This window comes from Pseudophryne corroboree, chromosome 5 (genome assembly GCF_028390025.1).
Source record: "Pseudophryne corroboree isolate aPseCor3 chromosome 5, aPseCor3.hap2, whole genome shotgun sequence".
NCBI lineage: Eukaryota > Metazoa > Chordata > Amphibia > Anura > Myobatrachidae > Pseudophryne > Pseudophryne corroboree.
This window is the reverse complement of record NC_086448.1, coordinates 120,884,377-120,911,681: the sequence shown is the minus strand read 5'-3', so window position 1 is coordinate 120,911,681 and position 27,305 is coordinate 120,884,377. Positions and strand designations below refer to the sequence as shown.

At 43.0% G+C, this 27,305-nt stretch overlaps 1 protein-coding gene and 3 pseudogenes across 6 annotated transcripts in view; 3 read left to right on the top strand and 1 right to left on the bottom strand.

Moving 5' to 3' along the window:
• MYO3A (myosin IIIA) overlaps positions 1–27,305 on the bottom strand; it is a 527,514-nt gene that overhangs the window by 472,607 nt on the left and 27,602 nt on the right. The window lies entirely within an intron of this gene.
• LOC134930039 (5S ribosomal RNA) lies at positions 7,666–7,784 on the top strand (annotated as a pseudogene).
• Positions 14,155–14,273, top strand: LOC134930037 (5S ribosomal RNA; annotated as a pseudogene).
• LOC134930036 (5S ribosomal RNA) lies at positions 20,666–20,784 on the top strand (annotated as a pseudogene).

Here is a 27,305-nt window from a genome sequence, read left to right as displayed (position 1 = left end):
GAGTTCACGAAAATGGAGAAATAAAAGAAAAGACAAGAGAATGAGTGGAGGAGGAAAATAGGGGATCTGCTGCCACCGTTAGACCGGGATAATTACCCCTGAATCAGTGGTGAGAGTCCTGAAGATAGTATAAAGTGAGGAAAAGGAAACGATACTGATAGGTAAAAAAAAAAAAAAAAAAATTTTGAGATTGGTTGATAGACAATGGGCTGCTTGATTGCAGGATGCTGATAGTACCTATGATAAAGGTACTAGGTGTGATAAAAAGCAATTTGTACACAATTAGCAGTCAAATAAATTGATTAGACCCATACATCACCATCAATTTGCTACTATCAGATTATTATAATTATACCAAAATGGTATCAGGTGGAAAAAGAAGGAGAAAATGAACAACAGTTTCTTATTTGTGTTCCGCTGTATGCAGAGCTGCAGAAATACTATATAATATGATTGCAAGATGCTGATAGTACCTATGATAAAGGTACTTGGTGTGATAAAGAGCAATTGTACACAATTAGCAGATAATTAAATTGATTGGAACCATGCATCACCATCAATTTGATGCTGACAGATTATTGCACATTGTACCAAAATGGTATCAGGTGAAAAGAGAAAGAGATAATGAACAACAGTTGATTATACAGAGCTGCAGCAATGCTATATAATACGCAGTATAGAGGATAGTGATAAATTGCTCAGCCAAATGATTAGATCAAGATGACTGAAAATAAAGGTTTAAACAGTATCCTATGTGGTATTAAGCCGCTAAATGCCGACTATCTGTAAAACGGGTACTTGCAAAAAACAGCTTGATGAATGCTATTATCAAATATAAATATGCAAAAAGATGCTGATATTGAGCAGATATTACCCGGAATTGTATGGAACGATCAGTCACTAATATGAGCAGGATACTTTCTGAGTGCGGAATGTCCGTGTCAAAGTCCAGGCAAATTGAAGATGCAGGATACACTGGTTCCCAGGAGCTGAGCAGTTCGTTTATAGCCGCACTGCCGATCAAAGTACCTGATGTATTGTGGAGACGTGGTCAGGTTGGCTGAGGAGAAGAGAGACACAATGTTCCTGGTCCCATCGCGGCAGTATCTAGCGGCGGCGGGTTGATGCAGCGGCTGCTGGGGAAAGAGCGGCTCGTGGTTCAGGATGTCCGGAATCAGCTGTCACACCCAGGCAGTGGGGATAGGGAACGGAAAACTAGTTTCACCCGTTCACCGGGCTTGATCACTTCCTGTTCCCAGAGGGGATAGTGCAGGCTTTATCTTGCAAGGGAGCTGGTCGTTGTCCAATCAAAAGGGAGGCGTGTCCTGTGTTTGTAAATTGCTGCACAGGTGGAACGGTTGTTCTGTTTAGTATTGGTTCCCTATTATGCTTGCAATTAGTGGCCCATTGCACAAAAGGAAAAAACAGAGAATATGTGTGAGAAATATACAAGGTTATTAGATAAAAAATGAGCATCTTGCTTATTATATAAGTGGGCATAGTGAAAAAATGGAAATAAAAATAAAAATAAATAAAAATAAAATGGGGAAAATTAGCAAAAAAGAATAAATGAATGAAAATAATAAAATTGAAGCTTTCACAAATTGTTTATGAAATATTTAGATGATAAGAATAGATTAAATTTAAGTATAATAAATGATAATTGCTGGAAAAATATGTTAGGACAGCATATCTTGTCTGGAGTTATAAACAAACACGTTGTAAACATTGCATGAGGATATTCATGAATATGTTAATTTGGATTAATAATGCAAGTGACGTCGATGGAAGTGGTGGGAATGATTGTGAGAAAGGATGGTATGGAAAGGATGGGGAGTGAGGTGGAAAGGAATGGGGGGGGTGGAGTGGGGGGGGGGGGAAAGGCGGGGGAGAGAGGGGGAAGGGGGGAGGGGGTTTAAGATTGTGGGGTGTTGGGGTGTTGGGATATGGGGTGTTGGGATATGGTTGGGGTGTTGTGGTTTGCAGTGTGGTGGGAATGTGTGTGTGGTGTCGAAGGTGATGATCTTGTGTGGGCGAGAAGTATAATGATATGGTGAGATGAGGAAGGGGAGTAGAGATGTAAGGGATAGGAGTGGGTTGACAATGGGAGTGCTGTGTGGAAACGTGTTAGTAGGTTGTGAAATATGTCGGAATTTGCTGGGTCACTGTAATGGGATGGATGTGAGGTGCATGTGAATGGACTGCGGATGTGATGGTGCCGAGTATGTGGTGGAGGTGGGCGTGAAAGTGCTGATGAAAGAAGGGTGAATGTGATGTGTTATGAATAGGGGTGTACTGGATGAGAGTGTACTGAGGGGTGTAAGGGAAGGAAGCGAGGACACTTGATGGGTGCTATATAGAAAGTAGGTTACAGAAATGCACTGTAATTGATGTATTCATTCAGACCCAATGGTTTGAGACAACCTAACCTGAAAGTCCATTCACTTTCCTTCTTAATAAGTTCTTTGCTTAAGTCACCACCGCGTATGCCTAGATGGACCCTATCTAGGCCAAAGGCGCGCATATCACTTGGTGAGTCATGATGTGCAGCATGGTAGTGTCTGGCTACTGATGTTAGTTTTTTGCCTTTTTGAAGATCTGACGATGAGTTGCGAATGGAGCCCATATGTTCTAAAATCCTAGTTTTGAATTTTCTAGTCGTCATGCCTACATATCGTTGATTGCAAGGACAGGTTAGACAATAGACTACTCCTTGTGTGTCGCAGTTGAAGAAGTGTTGTATGGAAATATCCTTGCCATGTCTGTCCTTGACACAGTCAGTTATCTGTATCTGTGGGCAAGCCTTACATTGCCCACATGGAAAGGATCCCTTAGGGAGTTTGGATTTGGTCATTTCACGTGAAAAATGGCTCTGAACCAACGTGTCTTTGATGTTCTTGGATCTCCTCCAACTGATTTGTAAAGTGGGATCCAATAAAGGTGATAACTCTGGATCCAGATGTAGGACAGGTAGATGTTTCTGAATGGCCTTTTTTAGTAGACGCCATTCGGGACAGAAGGTCCCTACAAATCGAATCTTGGTGTCAGCCTTTTGTTCTTGGAGTTTGTCCTGGAAGATCAGGGATTCCCTGTTGGTTTTTGAAATAGATTGTTGAGCTCTCTTCAGAGAGCGTTTACTGTATCCCCGAGCTTGTAACCTGGTCATAAGTTCTCTGCTTTTCTGTTTGAACACCTTCTCCTCTGTGCAGTTGCGTCTAAGACGAAGAAATTCCCCTTTTGGGATGTTTTCAATAGTAGGTGGGAAATGTGAGCTTGTTTGGTGCAATATACTGTTTGTGGCTGTATCCTTACGAAAGAGTTCTGTAGCCAAAGTCCCACTTGTTGTCTTGTAGATATTCAAGTCCAAAAAAGATATCTTGTCTCTGCTGATTGAGTGAGTGAGAAAAATGTTCAAATCGTTTACATTGAGGATGTTAATGAAGTCCAACAGGAGTTTCTCATCTCCTTCCCAGATCACAAAGATATCATCAATATATCTCAGCCAATTGATGATATGTTTTGTGTAGATATGATTATCATCGTTGAAGACTATTGTTTGTTCCCACCAGCCGAGGAACAGGTTGGCATATGTGGGTGCACAGGCTGCACCCATTGCTGTTCCCCGAATTTGCTGAAAAAATTGGTCACCAAAGGTGAAATAATTTTTATTGAGAACAAAACTCAACATTTCACATAGGAAATCATGAAATACATTTTTTTCTTCCATATCCAGGAAGAATTTGGTGGCTTGTATTCCTTGTGAGTGTGAAATACTGCTATACAGGGCTTCCACATCTAAGGTGACTAGGATACAGTTCTCATTTAGACATATGTCATGTATTTTCCTTAGGAGATCAGAAGTGTCCTTAAGGTAGGAGGGTAATGTCATGACATGGTCTCTGAGATGTAAATCCAGAAATTTGCTTGGGGTTTCCAAGAGTCCCCCATTCCCTGACACTATGGGTCTCCCAGGTGGTTTGTTGATATTCTTGTGTATTTTTGGCAATAAGTAAAAGGTAGGAACCCTGGGATTCGAGACCTCAAGGTATTTAGCCTCTTGTTGTGTGATAGCTCCAGTGGCAAATGCCTCTGTAATCATGTGCATGTATTGCTTGTGGAATTTTATTGTGGGATTAAGTGGCAATCTGATATAACAGGATGTGTCCAACAGTTGTCTCCGTGCTTCCTCTTCATACATTGCGATGGGCCATATGACAATGTTACCACCCTTATCCGAGGGTTTGATAACGGTGTCAGTCCATGTTTTAATCTCTTTAAGAGCTTGTCTCTCTCTGTATTTGAGATTTTTGGTGAGACATCTTTTGCGAGAATTGGTCTGGATCTCGTCAAATTCTTTGGAGACTAGATCCAAAAAGACCCTGATTTCTGGGCTGTTGGTGTCAGGAGGGAAAAAGGTGGACTTCAGTTTGCATGTGGGTCTTATTTTTCGTGAAGCAGGGATGTCCGAGGCTGATTCCATATGCAGCTCCTCCAGTATTTGGATAGCTGTATAATCTTCTTCGGTCAGTGGTGTTATTGATACACTAGGATCCTCCAAAGGTCCTGAATGGCTGGATAGTGAAGTCATAATACTTGAGTCAACAGAGGATTTAGCAAAAAAAATTTTTAATAATAATTTTTTGCGGCCGAAGAGTCTGAGATCCTTCTCCCACAGAAACCTATCAAAGGGTGATGTGGGTGAAAAAGATAGACCCTTGCTAAGAACCTCTAATTGATCTTCCGTAATGATTTTGGTACTGAGGTTGATAATTTGTAATTTGTCGGTAGTTGTCACTTCCTGGTTGTCCGTACCGGATAGTGAGATGTTCTTGGGGTGGTCCAATCTCGCTTGTTTCTGTCTGTGTTTCGTCCCCCCCCTTCTTGTCGGCCTTGTGGCTTGCTTCTGCCTCTGGTATGTTGGCCTCTCCCTAAAAAAGGGTCCTCACTTTTGTTGTATCTATGGGTGTGGGTACTTCCTTCAGGATGTTCCGTGGCGGAGTCTTCACTGTATGATGATTCTAATTCCGAAGAGCTTGGATCTTCTCTAGGTGGTCCTCCTCTAGGACGTGGAGTGGGAGAATGCCAACGAAAGATTTTTCCTAGGGAGAAGTCGTTTTTGTCTCGTAGGAATTTGGTGCGTTTCCTTTCTATAATATTGGTTTCATATATATCCAGATCTTTCTTGTATTTTTCAAATGTGTTTTGGAAAGATAGGTCTTTCTCCCAGGTTTCTAAGTTTTGACCCAATTCTTCGATATTTTTTTCTACTTGATCTAATATCAGATTGTCATGTTTGATCAAGATTAGAATTAGTTCATTAGAACATTTTAATAGGCTGTTTTCCCATTCAGTTTTAAGGTTGTCTGTGGCCAAAGGGAAGGAGGGGAAGATACGTGGTCGTAAGCCTCTGGGTGATAATTTATTTTTGTGGTAGTTTTCTAATGTAGTGATATCCCAGGTGAGCCTAATCCTTTTTTGAAGGTTTTTCTGTAATTTTGATAAATCAGATTTCCAGTCTTTGGGAGTGCTGGGATTGTGGAAGGTATCTGAAAAAATATCTCCAAATTCCTCTACGTTTCTACGTTTGGATGTTAGTTCAGTTTTTAATGAAAATGCTGTCATTGCCTTGAATATAACAATATACAGTGGGGGGAAAAAATGAAAAGAGGAAAGGGAATGTTGTTATAACAGAAGCGACTACTATACAAAAGGAAAGAGATCCTATAGCAAGGTATATAAATCCGTGCAAGGTATGGAAAACTGAGTCTTAGCTCAGTGTACTGAATACATGAATGTATTGGGGGTATACCGCACTGGAGAATGGTAAGGTATCTAATAGATATTGTTAGAACCAAAATACATAATACAACGAGAAAATCTGAGTTTTCTAATGTTATCTTGAGTTTGGTGGTGCACCCTGAGTCAGTGGTAAGACATACAACAAAAGGGAGAGAAGAAGACTCTTTTGTGGGTGCACTCTTGTATGTTTAAGAGGTCTCAGAAGAGACAATAAGTAAAGATTATAAATGAATTTTTAAATATAACTTTTATTAACAATAATTGATAAAATAGTAGAGTTTACTGTCAAAAATTGGAGGTAGGGGTGGGGGGAAGGGTGGGGGGGAGTTGGGGAATAGAAAGGGGGAACACAGAACGAATTAATTACAGTGTAAATAACACATATTCACACATATTCTCTGTTTTTTCCTTTTGTGCAATGGGCCACTAATTGCAAGCATAATAGGGAACCAATACTAAACAGAACAACCGTTCCACCTGTGCAGCAATTTACAAACACAGGACACGCCTCCCTTTTGATTGGACAACGACCAGCTCCCTTGCAAGATAAAGCCTGCACTATCCCCTCTGGGAACAGGAAGTGATCAAGCCCGGTGAACGGGTGAAACTAGTTTTCCGTTCCCTATCCCCACTGCCTGGGTGTGACAGCTGATTCCGGACATCCTGAACCACGAGCCGCTCTTTCCCCAGCAGCCGCTGCATCAACCCGCCGCCGCTAGATACTGCCGCGATGGGACCAGGAACATTGTGTCTCTCTTCTCCTCAGCCAACCTGACCACGTCTCCACAATACATCAGGTACTTTGATCGGCAGTGCGGCTATAAACGAACTGCTCAGCTCCTGGGAACCAGTGTATCCTGCATCTTCAATTTGCCTGGACTTTGACACGGACATTCCGCACTCAGAAAGTATCCTGCTCATATTAGTGACTGATCGTTCCATACAATTCCGGGTAATATCTGCTCAATATCAGCATCTTTTTGCATATTTATATTTGATAATAGCATTCATCAAGCTGTTTTTTGCAAGTACCCGTTTTACAGATAGTCGGCATTTAGCGGCTTAATACCACATAGGATACTGTTTAAACCTTTATTTTCAGTCATCTTGATCTAATCATTTGGCTGAGCAATTTATCACTATCCTCTATACTGCGTATTATATAGCATTGCTGCAGCTCTGTATAATCAACTGTTGTTCATTATCTCTTTCTCTTTTCACCTGATACCATTTTGGTACAATGTGCAATAATCTGTCAGCATCAAATTGATGGTGATGCATGGTTCCAATCAATTTAATTATCTGCTAATTGTGTACAATTGCTCTTTATCACACCAAGTACCTTTATCATAGGTACTATCAGCATCTTGCAATCATATTATATAGTATTTCTGCAGCTCTGCATACAGCGGAACACAAATAAGAAACTGTTGTTCATTTTCTCCTTCTTTTTCCACCTGATACCATTTTGGTATAATTATAATAATCTGATAGTAGCAAATTGATGGTGATGTATGGGTCTAATCAATTTATTTGACTGCTAATTGTGTACAAATTGCTTTTTATCACACCTAGTACCTTTATCATAGGTACTATCAGCATCCTGCAATCAAGCAGCCCATTGTCTATCAACCAATCTCAAAATTTTTTTTTTTTTTTTTTTTACCTATCAGTATCGTTTCCTTTTCCTCACTTTATACTATCTTCAGGACTCTCACCACTGATTCAGGGGTAATTATCCCGGTCTAACGGTGGCAGCAGATCCCCTATTTTCCTCCTCCACTCATTCTCTTGTCTTTTCTTTTATTTCTCCATTTTCGTGAACTCTCATCAGTGATTCTCGAGCCCTCGATATCTAATATTTTTTTCTACTATCATACCACACTGGTAACGCCCGAATCCTTCCGATCTTGGAAGCTAAGCAGTGTAGGGCTGGGTCAGTACTCGAGTGGGAGACTCTCGAGGAATACTCAGTTTAGTAGAAATTCCTGGACGGTTTTGCTCAGCGTCTAACACTGACAGCAGATTCATCTTGCTCATTCCATCTTTAATCATCCCATCTGTCTCCTCATCATCGCTCATGAGAGAATAAAAACGCTTCAATTTTCAGGGTCTCCAGCTGTTATTATCGCACCCAGGCATTCCAGAACAATATTCAGTATTTACACTGTAATTAATTCGTTCTGTGTTCCCCCTTTCTATTCCCCAACTCCCCCCCACCCTTCCCCCCACCCCTACCTCCAATTTTTGACAGTAAACTCTACTATTTTATCAATTATTGTTAATAAAAGTTATATTTAAAAATTCATTTATAATCTTTACTTATTGTCTCTTCTGAGACCTCTTAAACATACAAGAGTGCACCCACAAAAGAGTCTTCTTCTCTCCCTTTTGTTGTATGTCTTACCACTGACTCAGGGTGCACCACCAAACTCAAGATAACATTAGAAAACTCAGATTTTCTCGTTGTATTATGTATTTTGGTTCTAACAATATCTATTAGATACCTTACCATTCTCCAGTGCGGTATACCCCCAATACATTCATGTATTCAGTACACTGAGCTAAGACTCAGTTTTCCATACCTTGCACGGATTTATATACCTTGCTATAGGATCTCTTTCCTTTTGTATAGTAGTCGCTTCTGTTATAACAACATTCCCTTTCCTCTTTTCATTTTTTCCCCCCACTGTATATTGTTATATTCAAGGCAATGACAGCATTTTCATTAAAAACTGAACTAACATCCAAACGTAGAAACGTAGAGGAATTTGGAGATATTTTTTCAGATACCTTCCACAATCCCAGCACTCCCAAAGACTGGAAATCTGATTTATCAAAATTACAGAAAAACCTTCAAAAAAGGATTAGGCTCACCTGGGATATCACTACATTAGAAAACTACCACAAAAATAAATTATCACCCAGAGGCTTACGACCACGTATCTTCCCCTCCTTCCCTTTGGCCACAGACAACCTTAAAACTGAATGGGAAAACAGCCTATTAAAATGTTCTAATGAACTAATTCTAATCTTGATCAAACATGACAATCTGATATTAGATCAAGTAGAAAAAAATATCGAAGAATTGGGTCAAAACTTAGAAACCTGGGAGAAAGACCTATCTTTCCAAAACACATTTGAAAAATACAAGAAAGATCTGGATATATATGAAACCAATATTATAGAAAGGAAACGCACCAAATTCCTACGAGACAAAAACGACTTCTCCCTAGGAAAAATCTTTCGTTGGCATTCTCCCACTCCACGTCCTAGAGGAGGACCACCTAGAGAAGATCCAAGCTCTTCGGAATTAGAATCATCATACAGTGAAGACTCCGCCACGGAACATCCTGAAGGAAGTACCCACACCCATAGATACAACAAAAGTGAGGACCCTTTTTTAGGGAGAGGCCAACATACCAGAGGCAGAAGCAAGCCACAAGGCCGACAAGAAGGGGGGGGACGAAACACAGACAGAAACAAGCGAGATTGGACCACCCCAAGAACATCTCACTATCCGGTACGGACAACCAGGAAGTGACAACTACCGACAAATTACAAATTATCAACCTCAGTACCAAAATCATTACGGAAGATCAATTAGAGGTTCTTAGCAAGGGTCTATCTTTTTCACCCACATCACCCTTTGATAGGTTTCTGTGGGAGAAGGATCTCAGACTCTTCGGCCGCAAAAAATTATTATTAAAAAAATTTTTTGCTAAATCCTCTGTTGACTCAAGTATTATGACTTCACTATCCAGCCATTCAGGACCTTTGGAGGATCCTAGTGTATCAATAACACCACTGACCGAAGAAGATTATACAGCTATCCAAATACTGGAGGAGCTGCATATGGAATCAGCCTCGGACATCCCTGCTTCACGAAAAATAAGACCCACATGCAAACTGAAGTCCACCTTTTTCCCTCCTGACACCAACAGCCCAGAAATCAGGGTCTTTTTGGATCTAGTCTCCAAAGAATTTGACGAGATCCAGACCAATTCTCGCAAAAGATGTCTCACCAAAAATCTCAAATACAGAGAGAGACAAGCTCTTAAAGAGATTAAAACATGGACTGACACCGTTATCAAACCCTCGGATAAGGGTGGTAACATTGTCATATGGCCCATCGCAATGTATGAAGAGGAAGCACGGAGACAACTGTTGGACACATCCTGTTATATCAGATTGCCACTTAATCCCACAATAAAATTCCACAAGCAATACATGCACATGATTACAGAGGCATTTGCCACTGGAGCTATCACACAACAAGAGGCTAAATACCTTGAGGTCTCGAATCCCAGGGTTCCTACCTTTTACTTATTGCCAAAAATACACAAGAATATCAACAAACCACCTGGGAGACCCATAGTGTCAGGGAATGGGGGACTCTTGGAAACCCCAAGCAAATTTCTGGATTTACATCTCAGAGACCATGTCATGACATTACCCTCCTACCTTAAGGACACTTCTGATCTCCTAAGGAAAATACATGACATATGTCTAAATGAGAACTGTATCCTAGTCACCTTAGATGTGGAAGCCCTGTATAGCAGTATTTCACACTCACAAGGAATACAAGCCACCAAATTCTTCCTGGATATGGAAGAAAAAAATGTATTTCATGATTTCCTATGTGAAATGTTGAGTTTTGTTCTCAATAAAAATTATTTCACCTTTGGTGACCAATTTTTTCAGCAAATTCGGGGAACAGCAATGGGTGCAGCCTGTGCACCCACATATGCCAACCTGTTCCTCGGCTGGTGGGAACAAACAATAGTCTTCAACGATGATAATCATATCTACACAAAACATATCATCAATTGGCTGAGATATATTGATGATATCTTTGTGATCTGGGAAGGAGATGAGAAACTCCTGTTGGACTTCATTAACATCCTCAATGTAAACGATTTGAACATTTTTCTCACTCACTCAATCAGCAGAGACAAGATATCTTTTTTGGACTTGAATATCTACAAGACAACAAGTGGGACTTTGGCTACAGAACTCTTTCGTAAGGATACAGCCACAAACAGTATATTGCACCAAACAAGCTCACATTTCCCACCTACTATTGAAAACATCCCAAAAGGGGAATTTCTTCGTCTTAGACGCAACTGCACAGAGGAGAAGGTGTTCAAACAGAAAAGCAGAGAACTTATGACCAGGTTACAAGCTCGGGGATACAGTAAACGCTCTCTGAAGAGAGCTCAACAATCTATTTCAAAAACCAACAGGGAATCCCTGATCTTCCAGGACAAACTCCAAGAACAAAAGGCTGACACCAAGATTCGATTTGTAGGGACCTTCTGTCCCGAATGGCGTCTACTAAAAAAGGCCATTCAGAAACATCTACCTGTCCTACATCTGGATCCAGAGTTATCACCTTTATTGGATCCCACTTTACAAATCAGTTGGAGGAGATCCAAGAACATCAAAGACACGTTGGTTCAGAGCCATTTTTCACGTGAAATGACCAAATCCAAACTCCCTAAGGGATCCTTTCCATGTGGGCAATGTAAGGCTTGCCCACAGATACAGATAACTGACTGTGTCAAGGACAGACATGGCAAGGATATTTCCATACAACACTTCTTCAACTGCGACACACAAGGAGTAGTCTATTGTCTAACCTGTCCTTGCAATCAACGATATGTAGGCATGACGACTAGAAAATTCAAAACTAGGATTTTAGAACATATGGGCTCCATTCGCAACTCATCGTCAGATCTTCAAAAAGGCAAAAAACTAACATCAGTAGCCAGACACTACCATGCTGCACATCATGACTCACCAAGTGATATGCGCGCCTTTGGCCTAGATAGGGTCCATCTAGGCATACGCGGTGGTGACTTAAGCAAAGAACTTATTAAGAAGGAAAGTGAATGGACTTTCAGGTTAGGTTGTCTCAAACCATTGGGTCTGAATGAATACATCAATTACAGTGCATTTCTGTAACCTACTTTCTATATAGCACCCATCAAGTGTCCTCGCTTCCTTCCCTTACACCCCTCAGTACACTCTCATCCAGTACACCCCTATTCATAACACATCACATTCACCCTTCTTTCATCAGCACTTTCACGCCCACCTCCACCACATACTCGGCACCATCACATCCGCAGTCCATTCACATGCACCTCACATCCATCCCATTACAGTGACCCAGCAAATTCCGACATATTTCACAACCTACTAACACGTTTCCACACAGCACTCCCATTGTCAACCCACTCCTATCCCTTACATCTCTACTCCCCTTCCTCATCTCACCATATCATTATACTTCTCGCCCACACAAGATCATCACCTTCGACACCACACACACATTCCCACCACACTGCAAACCACAACACCCCAACCATATCCCAACACCCCATATCCCAACACCCCAACACCCCACAATCTTAAACCCCCTCCCCCCTTCCCCCTCTCTCCCCCGCCTTTCCCCCCCCCCCACTCCATCCCCCCCACTCCCCATCCTTTCCATACCATCCTTTCTCACAATCATTCCCACCACTTCCATCGACGTCACTTGCATTATTAATCCAAATTAACATATTCATGAATATCCTCATGCAATGTTTACAACGTGTTTGTTTATAACTCCAGACAAGATATGCTGTCCTAACATATTTTTCCAGCAATTATCATTTATTATACTTAAATTTAATCTATTCTTATCATCTAAATATTTCATAAACAATTTGTGAAAGCTTCAATTTTATTATTTTCATTCATTTATTCTTTTTTGCTAATTTTCCCCATTTTATTTTTATTTATTTTTATTTTTATTTCCATTTTTTCACTATGCCCACTTATATAATAAGCAAGATGCTCATTTTTTATCTAATAACCTTGTATATTTCTCACACATATTCTCTGTTTTTTCCTTTTGTGCAATGGGCCACTAATTGCAAGCATAATAGGGAACCAATACTAAACAGAACAACCGTTCCACCTGTGCAGCAATTTACAAACACAGGACACGCCTCCCTTTTGATTGGACAACGACCAGCTCCCTTGCAAGATAAAGCCTGCACTATCCCCTCTGGGAACAGGAAGTGATCAAGCCCGGTGAACGGGTGAAACTAGTTTTCCGTTCCCTATCCCCACTGCCTGGGTGTGACAGCTGATTCCGGACATCCTGAACCACGAGCCGCTCTTTCCCCAGCAGCCGCTGCATCAACCCGCCGCCGCTAGATACTGCCGCGATGGGACCAGGAACATTGTGTCTCTCTTCTCCTCAGCCAACCTGACCACGTCTCCACAATACATCAGGTACTTTGATCGGCAGTGCGGCTATAAACGAACTGCTCAGCTCCTGGGAACCAGTGTATCCTGCATCTTCAATTTGCCTGGACTTTGACACGGACATTCCGCACTCAGAAAGTATCCTGCTCATATTAGTGACTGATCGTTCCATACAATTCCGGGTAATATCTGCTCAATATCAGCATCTTTTTGCATATTTATATTTGATAATAGCATTCATCAAGCTGTTTTTTGCAAGTACCCGTTTTACAGATAGTCGGCATTTAGCGGCTTAATACCACATAGGATACTGTTTAAACCTTTATTTTCAGTCATCTTGATCTAATCATTTGGCTGAGCAATTTATCACTATCCTCTATACTGCGTATTATATAGCATTGCTGCAGCTCTGTATAATCAACTGTTGTTCATTATCTCTTTCTCTTTTCACCTGATACCATTTTGGTACAATGTGCAATAATCTGTCAGCATCAAATTGATGGTGATGCATGGTTCCAATCAATTTAATTATCTGCTAATTGTGTACAATTGCTCTTTATCACACCAAGTACCTTTATCATAGGTACTATCAGCATCTTGCAATCATATTATATAGTATTTCTGCAGCTCTGCATACAGCGGAACACAAATAAGAAACTGTTGTTCATTTTCTCCTTCTTTTTCCACCTGATACCATTTTGGTATAATTATAATAATCTGATAGTAGCAAATTGATGGTGATGTATGGGTCTAATCAATTTATTTGACTGCTAATTGTGTACAAATTGCTTTTTATCACACCTAGTACCTTTATCATAGGTACTATCAGCATCCTGCAATCAAGCAGCCCATTGTCTATCAACCAATCTCAAATTTTTTTTTTTTTTTTTTACCTATCAGTATCGTTTCCTTTTCCTCACTTTATACTATCTTCAGGACTCTCACCACTGATTCAGGGGTAATTATCCCGGTCTAACGGTGGCAGCAGATCCCCTATTTTCCTCCTCCACTCATTCTCTTGTCTTTTCTTTTATTTCTCCATTTTCGTGAACTCTCATCAGTGATTCTCGAGCCCTCGATATCTAATATTTTTTCTACTATCATACCACACTGGTAACGCCCGAATCCTTCCGATCTTGGAAGCTAAGCAGTGTAGGGCTGGGTCAGTACTCGAGTGGGAGACTCTCGAGGAATACTCAGTTTAGTAGAAATTCCTGGACGGTTTTGCTCAGCGTCTAACACTGACAGCAGATTCATCTTGCTCATTCCATCTTTAATCATCCCATCTGTCTCCTCATCATCGCTCATGAGAGAATAAAAACGCTTCAATTTTCAGGGTCTCCAGCTGTTATTATCGCACCCAGGCATTCCAGAACAATATTCAGTATTTACACTGTAATTAATTCGTTCTGTGTTCCCCCTTTCTATTCCCCTACTCCCCCCCACCCTTCCCCCCACCCCTACCTCCAATTTTTGACAGTAAACTCTACTATTTTATCAATTATTGTTAATAAAAGTTATATTTAAAAATTCATTTATAATCTTTACTTATTGTCTCTTCTGAGACCTCTTAAACATACAAGAGTGCACCCACAAAAGAGTCTTCTTCTCTCCCTTTTGTTGTATGTCTTACCACTGACTCAGGGTGCACCACCAAACTCAAGATAACATTAGAAAACTCAGATTTTCTCGTTGTATTATGTATTTTGGTTCTAACAATATCTATTAGATACCTTACCATTCTCCAGTGCGGTATACCCCCAATACATTCATGTATTCAGTACACTGAGCTAAGACTCAGTTTTCCATACCTTGCACGGATTTATATACCTTGCTATAGGATCTCTTTCCTTTTGTATAGTAGTCGCTTCTGTTATAACAACATTCCCTTTCCTCTTTTCATTTTTTCCCCCCACTGTATATTGTTATATTCAAGGCAATGACAGCATTTTCATTAAAAACTGAACTAACATCCAAACGTAGAAACGTAGAGGAATTTGGAGATATTTTTTCAGATACCTTCCACAATCCCAGCACTCCCAAAGACTGGAAATCTGATTTATCAAAATTACAGAAAAACCTTCAAAAAAGGATTAGGCTCACCTGGGATATCACTACATTAGAAAACTACCACAAAAATAAATTATCACCCAGAGGCTTACGACCACGTATCTCCCCCTCCTTCCCTTTGGCCACAGACAACCTTAAAACTGAATGGGAAAACAGCCTATTAAAATGTTCTAATGAACTAATTCTAATCTTGATCAAACATGACAATCTGATATTAGATCAAGTAGAAAAAAAATATCGAAGAATTGGGTCAAAACTTAGAAACCTGGGAGAAAGACCTATCTTTCCAAAACACATTTGAAAAATACAAGAAAGATCTGGATATATATGAAACCAATATTATAGAAAGGAAACGCACCAAATTCCTACGAGACAAAAACGACTTCTCCCTAGGAAAAATCTTTCGTTGGCATTCTCCCACTCCACGTCCTAGAGGAGGACCACCTAGAGAAGATCCAAGCTCTTCGGAATTAGAATCATCATACAGTGAAGACTCCGCCACGGAACATCCTGAAGGAAGTACCCACACCCATAGATACAACAAAAGTGAGGACCCTTTTTTAGGGAGAGGCCAACATACCAGAGGCAGAAGCAAGCCACAAGGCCGACAAGAAGGGGGGGGACGAAACACAGACAGAAACAAGCGAGATTGGACCACCCCAAGAACATCTCACTATCCGGTACGGACAACCAGGAAGTGACAACTACCGACAAATTACAAATTATCAACCTCAGTACCAAAATCATTACGGAAGATCAATTAGAGGTTCTTAGCAAGGGTCTATCTTTTTCACCCACATCACCCTTTGATAGGTTTCTGTGGGAGAAGGATCTCAGACTCTTCGGCCGCAAAAAATTATTATTAAAAAATTTTTTTGCTAAATCCTCTGTTGACTCAAGTATTATGACTTCACTATCCAGCCATTCAGGACCTTTGGAGGATCCTAGTGTATCAATAACACCACTGACCGAAGAAGATTATACAGCTATCCAAATACTGGAGGAGCTGCATATGGAATCAGCCTCGGACATCCCTGCTTCACGAAAAATAAGACCCACATGCAAACTGAAGTCCACCTTTTTCCCTCCTGACACCAACAGCCCAGAAATCAGGGTCTTTTTGGATCTAGTCTCCAAAGAATTTGACGAGATCCAGACCAATTCTCGCAAAAGATGTCTCACCAAAAATCTCAAATACAGAGAGAGACAAGCTCTTAAAGAGATTAAAACATGGACTGACACCGTTATCAAACCCTCGGATAAGGGTGGTAACATTGTCATATGGCCCATCGCAATGTATGAAGAGGAAGCACGGAGACAACTGTTGGACACATCCTGTTATATCAGATTGCCACTTAATCCCACAATAAAATTCCACAAGCAATACATGCACATGATTACAGAGGCATTTGCCACTGGAGCTATCACACAACAAGAGGCTAAATACCTTGAGGTCTCGAATCCCAGGGTTCCTACCTTTTACTTATTGCCAAAAATACACAAGAATATCAACAAACCACCTGGGAGACCCATAGTGTCAGGGAATGGGGGACTCTTGGAAACCCCAAGCAAATTTCTGGATTTACATCTCAGAGACCATGTCATGACATTACCCTCCTACCTTAAGGACACTTCTGATCTCCTAAGGAAAATACATGACATATGTCTAAATGAGAACTGTATCCTAGTCACCTTAGATGTGGAAGCCCTGTATAGCAGTATTTCACACTCACAAGGAATACAAGCCACCAAATTCTTCCTGGATATGGAAGAAAAAAATGTATTTCATGATTTCCTATGTGAAATGTTGAGTTTTGTTCTCAATAAAAATTATTTCACCTTTGGTGACCAATTTTTTCAGCAAATTCGGGGAACAGCAATGGGTGCAGCCTGTGCACCCACATATGCCAACCTGTTCCTCGGCTGGTGGGAACAAACAATAGTCTTCAACGATGATAATCATATCTACACAAAACATATCATCAATTGGCTGAGATATATTGATGATATCTTTGTGATCTGGGAAGGAGATGAGAAACTCCTGTTGGACTTCATTAACATCCTCAATGTAAACGATTTGAACATTTTTCTCACTCACTCAATCAGCAGAGACAAGATATCTTTTTTGGACTTGAATATCTACAAGACAACAAGTGGGACTTTGGCTACAGAACTCTTTCGTAAGGATACAGCCACAAACAGTATATTGCACCAAACAAGCTCACATTTCCCACCTACTATTGAAAACATCCCAAAAGGGGAATTTCTTCGTCTTAGACGCAACTGCACAGAGGAGAAGGTGTTCAAACAGAAAAGCAGAGAACTTATGACCAGGTTACAAGCTCGGGGATACAGTAAACGCTCTCTGAAGAGAGCTCAACAATCTATTTCAAAAACCAACAGGGAATCCCTGATCTTCCAGGACAAACTCCAAGAACAAAAGGCTGACACCAAGATTCGATTTGTAGGGACCTTCTGTCCCGAATGGCGTCTACTAAAAAAGGCCATTCAGAAACATCTACCTGTCCTACATCTGGATCCAGAGTTATCACCTTTATTGGATCCCACTTTACAAATCAGTTGGAGGAGATCCAAGAACATCAAAGACACGTTGGTTCAGAGCCATTTTTCACGTGAAATGACCAAATCCAAACTCCCTAAGGGATCCTTTCCATGTGGGCAATGTAAGGCTTGCCCACAGATACAGATAACTGACTGTGTCAAGGACAGACATGGCAAGGATATTTCCATACAACACTTCTTCAACTGCGACACACAAGGAGTAGTCTATTGTCTAACCTGTCCTTGCAATCAACGATATGTAGGCATGACGACTAGAAAATTCAAAACTAGGATTTTAGAACATATGGGCTCCATTCGCAACTCATCGTCAGATCTTCAAAAAGGCAAAAAACTAACATCAGTAGCCAGACACTACCATGCTGCACATCATGACTCACCAAGTGATATGCGCGCCTTTGGCCTAGATAGGGTCCATCTAGGCATACGCGGTGGTGACTTAAGCAAAGAACTTATTAAGAAGGAAAGTGAATGGACTTTCAGGTTAGGTTGTCTCAAACCATTGGGTCTGAATGAATACATCAATTACAGTGCATTTCTGTAACCTACTTTCTATATAGCACCCATCAAGTGTCCTCGCTTCCTTCCCTTACACCCCTCAGTACACTCTCATCCAGTACACCCCTATTCATAACACATCACATTCACCCTTCTTTCATCAGCACTTTCACGCCCACCTCCACCACATACTCGGCACCATCACATCCGCAGTCCATTCACATGCACCTCACATCCATCCCATTACAGTGACCCAGCAAATTCCGACATATTTCACAACCTACTAACACGTTTCCACACAGCACTCCCATTGTCAACCCACTCCTATCCCTTACATCTCTACTCCCCTTCCTCATCTCACCATATCATTATACTTCTCGCCCACACAAGATCATCACCTTCGACACCACACACACATTCCCACCACACTGCAAACCACAACACCCCAACCATATCCCAACACCCCATATCCCAACACCCCAACACCCCACAATCTTAAACCCCCTCCCCCCTTCCCCCTCTCTCCCCCGCCTTTCCCCCCCCCCCACTCCATCCCCCCCATTCCTTTCCACCTCACTCCCCATCCTTTCCATACCATCCTTTCTCACAATCATTCCCACCACTTCCATCGACGTCACTTGCATTATTAATCCAAATTAACATATTCATGAATATCCTCATGCAATGTTTACAACGTGTTTGTTTATAACTCCAGACAAGATATGCTGTCCTAACATATTTTTCCAGCAATTATCATTTATTATACTTAAATTTAATCTATTCTTATCATCTAAATATTTCATAAACAATTTGTGAAAGCTTCAATTTTATTATTTTCATTCATTTATTCTTTTTTGCTAATTTTCCCCATTTTATTTTTATTTATTTTTATTTTTATTTCCATTTTTTCACTATGCCCACTTATATAATAAGCAAGATGCTCATTTTTTATCTAATAACCTTGTATATTTCTCACACATATTCTCTGTTTTTTCCTTTTGTGCAATGGGCCACTAATTGCAAGCATAATAGGGAACCAATACTAAACAGAACAACCGTTCCACCTGTGCAGCAATTTACAAACACAGGACACGCCTCCCTTTTGATTGGACAACGACCAGCTCCCTTGCAAGATAAAGCCTGCACTATCCCCTCTGGGAACAGGAAGTGATCAAGCCCGGTGAACGGGTGAAACTAGTTTTCCGTTCCCTATCCCCACTGCCTGGGTGTGACAGCTGATTCCGGACATCCTGAACCACGAGCCGCTCTTTCCCCAGCAGCCGCTGCATCAACCCGCCGCCGCTAGATACTGCCGCGATGGGACCAGGAACATTGTGTCTCTCTTCTCCTCAGCCAACCTGACCACGTCTCCACAATACATCAGGTACTTTGATCGGCAGTGCGGCTATAAACGAACTGCTCAGCTCCTGAGAACCAGTGTATCCTGCATCTTCAATTTGCCTGGACTTTGACACGGACATTCCGCACTCAGAAAGTATCCTGCTCATATTAGTGACTGATCGTTCCATACAATTCCGGGTAATATCTGCTCAATATCAGCATCTTTTTGCATATTTATATTTGATAATAGCATTCATCAAGCTGTTTTTTGCAAGTACCCGTTTTACAGATAGTCGGCATTTAGCGGCTTAATACCACATAGGATACTGTTTAAACCTTTATTTTCAGTCATCTTGATCTAATCATTTGGCTGAGCAATTTATCACTATCCTCTATACTGCGTATTATATAGCATTGCTGCAGCTCTGTATAATCAACTGTTGTTCATTATCTCTTTCTCTTTTCACCTGATACCATTTTGGTACAATGTGCAATAATCTGTCAGCATCAAATTGATGGTGATGCATGGTTCCAATCAATTTAATTATCTGCTAATTGTGTACAATTGCTCTTTATCACACCAAGTACCTTTATCATAGGTACTATCAGCATCTTGCAATCATATTATATAGTATTTCTGCAGCTCTGCATACAGCGGAACACAAATAAGAAACTGTTGTTCATTTTCTCCTTCTTTTTCCACCTGATACCATTTTGGTATAATTATAATAATCTGATAGTAGCAAATTGATGGTGATGTATGGGTCTAATCAATTTATTTGACTGCTAATTGTGTACAAATTGCTTTTTATCACACCTAGTACCTTTATCATAGGTACTATCAGCATCCTGCAATCAAGCAGCCCATTGTCTATCAACCAATCTCAAAATTTTTTTTTTTTTTTTTTTTTTTACCTATCAGTATCGTTTCCTTTTCCTCACTTTATACTATCTTCAGGACTCTCACCACTGATTCAGGGGTAATTATCCCGGTCTAACGGTGGCAGCAGATCCCCTATTTTCCTCCTCCACTCATTCTCTTGTCTTTTCTTTTATTTCTCCATTTTCGTGAACTCTCATCAGTGATTCTCGAGCCCTCGATATCTAATATTTTTTCTACTATCATACCACACTGGTAACGCCCGAATCCTTCCGATCTTGGAAGCTAAGCAGTGTAGGGCTGGGTCAGTACTCGAGTGGGAGACTCTCGAGGAATACTCAGTTTAGTAGAAATTCCTGGACGGTTTTGCTCAGCGTCTAACACTGACAGCAGATTCATCTTGCTCATTCCATCTTTAATCATCCCATCTGTCTCCTCATCATCGCTCATGAGAGAATAAAAACGCTTCAATTTTCAGGGTCTCCAGCTGTTATTATCGCACCCAGGCATTCCAGAACAATATTCAGTATTTACACTGTAATTAATTCGTTCTGTGTTCCCCCTTTCTATTCCCCAACTCCCCCCCACCCTTCCCCCCACCCCTACCTCCAATTTTTGACAGTAAACTCTACTATTTTATCAATTATTGTTAATAAAAGTTATATTTAAAAATTCATTTATAATCTTTACTTATTGTCTCTTCTGAGACCTCTTAAACATACAAGAGTGCACCCACAAAAGAGTCTTCTTCTCTCCCACAGTAAAATCTGTCAGAGGGACACAGATAGGATTTGCCAGTTCACAACCCAGTGCCAGTAACACAATGTCTGTGAACACAATATGCCCACTGATATGCAGCGCTTTTATAATACTAATCACACAATTATATAGCACCAAATACACTGTGGCCCCCCGTTTTGCACCCTGATGCTTGTTAAGTAGTGGAGGAGGACCAGCGTTGTCTCTGCAGCCTGAGGAGAGAGAGAAAATTGTGCTGAGCAGTGTGCTGGCTGACTGAGGAGGAAGCTCCACTCTTCAAAGGCGTGTTTCTGCTCAGCTTTTATGAGATCATTTTTTATACTGGCGGGGATAGGAATGTGCCTCAGCAACTTATGCCCCTTATTTATGCCAGTTTCCATAGGTTTCATGCTGCCCAGGGCGCCCCCCCCCTGCGCCCTGCACCCTGCAGTGCCTGTGTATGTGTGGGCAACATGCTGCGCTGCGCTTCCGCCAGCCGTGCGGTACCTTTAGCCGTCACTTTCTTGATTGAAGATCTGTCTTCTAACACTCACCTGTCTTCTGACTCTGTGAGGGGGGTGACATGGTGCTGTGGGAGTGAGCATCTAGGCACGGCTAGCGATCAGTTCCCTTCAGGAGCTGGCCTCGCCATACCCTGAAAACAGGGGTGACACGCCCCTGTTTTTCCAAACGCCGGGTGCCCCCAACCCTCCCCGTGAACGCCTCTGCCTGTCAATCAGGCAGAGGCATTTTAATTTCTGTGCCGCAACCACAGGACCCGTTCTGCACATGCGCAGTCCTGCGCCTGTGCAGTTTTCCAACCATCAGTAAAGTTCACATAGGATCGCTATAGCGATCCATAATGAATCAGACTCAGAGTCTGTATATGAAGCACAATGCAACTTGGCATGAAAAAAAAGCCACGGCACCGCACTTCGCAGACAGACCCCATGAAACAGGTATACAAGTGTAACATATCAAATAAATCAGTGCATTCTTCTGGTGTGTTCTAGTTGCATCGAATTGTGACTAAGATGCATTTTTGGACAAAAAAGACACCCAGCGTTAAGAGAGTCACACGGGACCCGGAGTGCCGAGATGGCCTGTTTGGTGTCACTGTAGTGTATGAGGGCACATCTGTAGCTGTGCACCAGGAAATGTGTTTGCATGCATTGCACACACTACAGTTTCATAAGCATACCTCCAAACACCAAAAGGTATACAACTCTAATAGAAAGCGTGGTCACATCACTGAGTCACACCCCCCCCAGGAGTACCAGTGCTGAAAAGTACTGGACTCCACCTTGTCTGCGGTATCACTGACCTGGTTTGGGAGTGTTGTGGACTCGGGGCTTCTTCCGATGACCGGGAAGAGGAACCGCCACTGGGTCGTAGTAGAGATGGCCGGATGTAGGTCTTCCTCATGCAGAACTAAGACGGCAGGCGGGAGGCCCAGAGGAATTCTTGTAGGTCTCCTGTAAGACAAGACTTGTAGAAATAATGAAGGCTGGGGTACTGAGATATTGGAGACACTGTGGTATTGAAGGCACTGAGGTACTGGGAGTACAGGGAGTGCTGGGAGACCCTTGGAGGCACGGAGGTGTTTGGAGGCACGGAGGTGCTTGGAGGCACGGAGGTGTTTGGAGACACCGAGGTGTTTGGAGGGACGAGGTGCTTGGAGGCACGAGGTGCTTGGAGACACGGAGGTAACTGGAGGCACGGAGGTGCTTTGAGGCGCGGAGGTGCTTGGAGGCACGGGGTGCTTGGAGGCACGAGGTGCTTGGAGGCACGGAGGTGCTTGGAGGCACGGAGGTAACTGGAGGCACGGAGGTAACTGGAGGCACGGAGGTAACTGGAGGCACGGAGGTGCTTGAGGCGCGGAGGTGCTTGGAGGCACGAGGTGCTTGGAGGCACGAGGTGCTTGGAGGCACGGAGGTGCTTGGAGGCACGGAGGTGCTTGGAGGCACGAGGTGCTTGGAGACACGGAGGTAACTGGAGGCACGGAGGTGCTTGTAGGCACAGGATGCTTGGAAGCACAGGTTGCTTGTAGGCACAGGATGCTTGGAAGCACAGGTTGCTTGTAGGCACAGGATGCTTGGAAGCACAGGATGCTTGCAGGGACAGGATGCTTGGAAGCACAGGATGCTTGCAGGGACGAGGGAGCTCTGGATCATAGCTTCCACAGGAGAAACGAAGATACTCAGGCATCGGATCTCTGCCTGGTATCTGATTTTAAATTCCCCGCCCTAGCCTGATTGGCGGAGCAGGCAGGTGACGTCAGACCTGCTCCGCCTCCTTGCCCTTGCTTGTGATGGCGGCGCCCTTGCTTCCGGGAAGCCGCCGGAGAGCAGCGCCGACCCGCCGCTGAAGCCGGAGACTGACAGGGGAAGAGAGGCGCCGGGCAGACCAGGCCACCCGCAGGGACAAGCGCGGTCGCCGCTGCCCGAGGTTCGTGACAGTACCCCCTCCTCCAGGAGTGGCCCCTGGACACTTCCCGGGCTTAGTCGGATGTCTGGAGTGGAAGATCCGAATCAGACGAGGAGCCGTTACTTCAGTAGCCCCAATCCAACTTCTCTCCTCAGGTCCATAACCCTTCCAGTCCACCAAGTACTGTAATTTTTTATGAAGATAACGAGAGTCCAGAATAGCTTTGATTTCAAACTCCGCTCCAGCTTCTGCCACTACGGACGTTGGCCTTGGGAGTGCTGAGTGGAATCGATTCAGTATGAGGGGACGGAGTAGAGAAACATGGAAGGCGTTAGGTATGCGAAGATGGGCAGGCAAACCCAGTTTACAGACCACAGGATTTAAGACTTGTAGCACAGGGTAAGGACCGATGAACCTTGGAGCGAATTTCATGGTGGGCACCTTCAACCGGAGATTCCGTGTGGACAGCCATACCCTGTCCCCAACTTTATATTGAGGTGCGGCTTGCCGTTTCTTATCTGCAAAGAACTTGTACCGAACAGAAACCTGCTTAAGATTAGCATGAACCTTTCTCCAAATTTGTCCAAAGTGTCGTAGAGTGGACGCTACAGCAGGAACCTCTATTATCGGAAGGCTTGGAAATTCCGGAACACGGGGATGGAACCCGTAGTTGACGAAAAATGGTGATTCCCCAGTGGAAGAATGAAACAAATGGTTATGGGCAAACTCCGCCCAAGGCAACAACTCCACCCAGTTGTCCTGTGAAGGAGAGAGATACAACCGAAGAAAAGTCTCTAGATCTTGATTGACTCGTTCCGTTTGTCCATTTGTTTGGGGATGATAAGCCGACGAAAACTTAAGTTTAATGTGTAGAGTTGAACAAAGGGCTTTCCAAAACCTGGCGGTGAACTGTACTCCACGGTCAGAAACAATCTCTTGTGGCAACCCATGCAAACGAAAATGTTCTCGGATAAACAATAGAGCCAGTTTCGGTGCTGTCGGAAGACCAGTCAAGGGCACAAAGTGTGCCATCTTCGAAAAACGGTCAACGATAACCCAAACGGTGTTGCAACCCTTGGAACAGGGCAAGTCAGTGATGAAGTCCATGGAAATGTGAGTCCAGGGTCTCACAGGGATAGGCAGAGGACGAAGTAACCCTGCAGGAGGCAGACGAGGAGATTTATGTTGTGTACATTGGGGACATGAATTAACGCAATCTTGTACATCCTTCCTCATGGTGTTCCACCAGTAAGACCTTTGCAGAAACTTGTACATCTTCTGAGCGCCGGGATGACCGGAAAACTTGGAGTTATGGACCCACCGTAGTATTCCTGGGCGGAATCTAGCTGGTACGGACATTCTTCCAGGAGGAGGAGCTGGAGTAGTTAAAGCAGCAGAGACAGAAACTGGATTCAGAATTAAACCCCGCTCCGGAGGTTCATCCTCGTCTGTGGGAACCTGTGAACGGGAAAGCGCATCTGCTTTAATATTGAGAGTCCCGGCACGGTACTTGATAATGAACGAGAATCGGGAAAAGAAAAGTGCCCATCTCGCCTGGCGAGGATTCAAACATTGTGCGGATTTGATGTACAGTAAATTCTTGTGATCCGTGTAGATGGTAAACACATGTTTAGCCCCTTCTAGAAGATATCTCCATTCTTCCAAGGCAGATTTGATTGCCAAGAGTTCCTGGTCTCCAATAGAGTAATTTCGTTCGGCTGGAGAGAATTTACGAGAGTGGAAGCCACACGGATGTAATTTCTTATCAGAGGAATGCTGGGAGAGGACAGCCCCCACCCCGACTGAAGATGCATCAACTTCTAAGAAGAAGGGTTCCTCGAAATTTGGTTGTTGGAGAACTGGAGCCGTCGTGAAAGCTAACTTTAAGCGAGAAAAAGCTACAATGGCTTCCGGAGGCCACAAACTAGGATTAGAACCCTTTCTCGTCAGGGCAGTAATGGGTGCAACAATGGTGGAGAAACCTTTAATGAATTTCCTGTAGTAGTTCGCAAAGCCCAGGAACCTTTGTATTGCTTTCAGGGAAAGAGGCTGAGTCCAATCACGAATGGCCGACAACTTTTCCGGATCCATGCGAAGCTCCGTCCCCGAGATGACATAACCGAGGAACGGAATAGATGTTACTTCAAAGGTACATTTGGAAAGCTTGGCGTAGAGATGATTCTCTTGTAAACGGTGTAGCACCTCTTTGACTTGAGTCCTGTGTTCGACAAGATTCTTGGAAAAAATCAGTATGTCGTCCAGATATACCACAACGCTCTGATACAGCATATCACGAAAGATTTCGTTGACGAATCCCTGGAAAACCGCGGGAGCATTACTAAGACCAAACGGCATCACCAAGTATTCGTAATGCCCATCTCGGGTATTAAAGGCAGTCTTCCATTCATCCCCCTCTCGGATGCGTATAAGATTATAAGCTCCTCTCAAGTCGAGTTTTGAAAAAATGCGGGCACCACGAACCCTATCAAATAACTCTGTGATTAGTGGCAAGGGGTATTTATTCTTAATAGTAATGTCGTTTAGGCCGCGGTAGTCGATGCATGGTCTCAACCCCCCGTCCTTTTTCTTCACGAAAAAGAAGCCTGCACCAGCAGGGGAGGAAGAGGGGCGAATGAATCCCTTGAGCATATTGGACTTAATATACTCCGACATGGCTTGAGTCTCGGGAAGAGACAGAGGATATGTGCGACCACGAGGTGGCGTCTTCCCTGGGACAAGGTCAATAGGGCAGTCCCAAGGCCTGTGAGGTGGTAACAGGTCAGCAGCTTGTTCCGAAAATACGTCCTTGTACCCTTGATATGCCTCCGGAATGTGCTCTTCATCCGTTTTGGAGGTAACACGGAGCGGACAAACAGGAGTAAGACAATTAGTGTGACAAAAGGAACTCCAGGACAGAATTTGTGACGACTTCCAATCGATGTGGGGGTTATGACTTTTCAGCCAAGGCATTCCAAGAACCAGATCATGGGGCATTTCTGGGATTACCAAGAGTTCCAAATCTTCCTGATGTAGAGCCCCGACCCGCAGCTTAACTGGCCCCGTGCGCCACATTATGAGACCTTTGGAAATTCTAGTCCCGTTGATAGCCGTCAGTGAAATTGGCCGCTCGATAGGCCGTAACTTTAAACCCAAACTTTGGGCACAGAAGGAAGAAACGAAGTTCCCTGCAGCTCCGGAATCCAATAGGGCTTCACAAGACCTGGAGACTGAATTGGAGACTAGAGTTACTGGAAGCAAGCAGTCCGAAGTTGGAGAAGCTTTTGTCGTAACTCCCAGCTTGACTCCTCCGGAACAAGCTAGGTCTGCCCGTTTCCCGGACGGACTTTACAAGATTTAAGAAAATGATCTGCGGCTCCACAGTAAAGGCAGAGTTTACCCTCACGACGACGCTGTCGTTCTTCCGGAGACAGTCGGGAGCGGTTAATTTGCATGGGCTCATCTGAGCTAGGTGAGGCCACCGGCCTAGGAGTAGGATTCCGGAACCTGGAACGATCCGAACGGTTACGTTCTCTTCCACGCTCCTGCATCCGAAGATCCACCTTGACGCAAAGGGAAATCAAATCTTCTAATGGATCCGGCAGATCTCTAGTAACCAGCTCGTCTTTCAGCCGGTCGGAAAGACCGTTCCAGAAGGCAGCTCTCAGGGCATCATTATTCCAGCGTAGTTCGGAAGCAATGGTCTGGAAAT